Genomic DNA, 2,181 nt, shown 5'->3' on the forward strand with positions numbered 1-2,181 from the left:
AGCATGTGGAGAGAAGAGGTGAATGTCAGATTCCTTCCCCAGTCACATCCCACCTTATTCTTTGATAGAATCCCTCACTGAACTTGAGTTCACCAAATGGCTACACTGGCTGGCCAACAAGCCCCAGGAACCCCCTGGATTTTTTTTTAATACATTTATTTTTCTGTTTGTTTGAAAAACATATATGTGCACTTCCTTTCTACCCCTCCTGACTGGGGTTCTACTGAAGTTTGCAGGGTCAGATAGTCCATGCTAAGTCTCCAGTAACTCACATTATGGCTCAGGCTTTGCTACCTAGGCACTGGGTCCCGCATACATAGTCTTTGTTCTGTGAAGTTGAGATTCCCCATCTCCACGATTGCATTTGGAGGGCAGTGGTCACCCCAACCACCTCAATTCTTTGCCAGAGTAGAGCTGTGTGCTCCTCGTTCCAAAGCCTGGTCAAAAAGCCCCCTCTCTTTCCCTGTGTCTCCTTTTCCTCCTGGGACCCAGAAGTCCCACCTGTTCCTTTTGCCCAGCAATTGGCTCCTGGCCTCCTTTATTAACCAAATCAAGAACCAATTAGGGAACCAGATCTTTGTATCATCACACCCCCCCCACAGAGAGTTGACCATTTTCCAATTTGATTACAAACATATTTGATGTGTATAACATAACAGTTCAATATGCATGTACACAGTGAAATGATTATTACAATCAAGTAAATCAGCTTACCTACCACCATCCATTATTATCTACCCTGTACGTGGGTGCTGGATGCATGCTAAAATACCCAAGATCTACTGACTTGGTTTTCTTTCCTGTTGCTGTGATAAAAAACACTTGACAAAAGCAACCTAAGGAAGGAAAAAAGGTTCAGTTTGGTCCACAGGTCAAGGTGCTGTCCATCATGGTTAGAAAGTCAAGGCAGAAAGTACTGGAGTCAACTGCTCTGTGCACATCTGCAATCATGAATGAATGAATGCTTGCTTCTCAGCTCCCTGTCTCCTCTTATTCAGTCTAGGATCCTGTGTAGGGAATGGTGACACCCACAGCAGGTGGGACTCACTGTGTTGATTAGCACAATCCAGATAATCCCCATTCAAGTGTGCCCAGAGGTTAAATACGTAGGTGATTCTGAATTCGGTCTTGTTGACGGTTAATACTAACCATCATGTCTGTACTCAGCACGTTTTCAGTGTAGACTATAACATTCTAATTCCATTCCTCATGCTGGGCAGTGGACCTCTACACTGACCCACATGATTATAAATTTATGTCTTGGCCTTTCTCTCCTCTTTCTCACCCTCCCTGTCTCTGATAACAATCATTTACCCTTCCTTGAGTTCTTTGAACTGGTGACTTCTAAGCTCCTCCCCTGTCAGGCTGAAACTGTAAGTTTCATGTGAATCTTTTTAATTAGTTTTTTATGTCAGTATTTTAAAAATAAGGGCAATAGTTTATTCTTAAAAACTTACAATAGACAAATCAGAGTAGATCTAAAAGGACAGTTGAGAGTCTTCTGAGGCCTAACATGTTATCCATCCATGGCCATGTAGCAGTCTAGACGCTGAGCAGACACTGGATTTAAAAAGCCTGACTCCCATCCACAAGTGCTTACAAACCACACTATCTATAGTCAGGGTCACTAACAGCTAAAACAGTTAAATGTGCATGTAAATAGTTACCTATGACTGTCAAGCATCACAGGTAACTATTGCATAAGTAAAGGATCTACAGGCCTAGACCTTTTGAATATGCAGCATCCTGAGATCCCTCAGGCTGTAGACCAACATGCAAAGGTCCAACCATCTTTGGTGGCCACTAAAATTATTATATATTGCATTTGTAAGGCCTTTTCCAGTGTTTTGAACACTTTTACATGTTTCTCAGATATACCTCTTAGGTATAGGAGACTAAAATTGCTATCTCTTTTGCATTTTTAAAAGTCAGTCCTCCAAGAAATCAGCTACATATCACTGGGTGCTGAACCTACTGTAATGAGTTTGAGGAAATGAGCTCTGGCCTCCAGATGAACACAGGGGGTGATCTTGGGGACCAGAGCCAAATAAGATACCCAGAATTACCCCGACAAGGACAAGGGGGAGAAGCAGCTCAGGTAAGGATCCTGTGTGCCTCCTGGCTATGCATAGAAAGACAGATCCAGCTTGTGTTTGCACTTCATTAAGCAAATTCTTGGGT

This window comes from Rattus norvegicus, chromosome 11 (assembly GCF_036323735.1).
Source record: "Rattus norvegicus strain BN/NHsdMcwi chromosome 11, GRCr8, whole genome shotgun sequence".
In the NCBI taxonomy this organism is placed as follows: domain Eukaryota; kingdom Metazoa; phylum Chordata; class Mammalia; order Rodentia; family Muridae; genus Rattus; species Rattus norvegicus.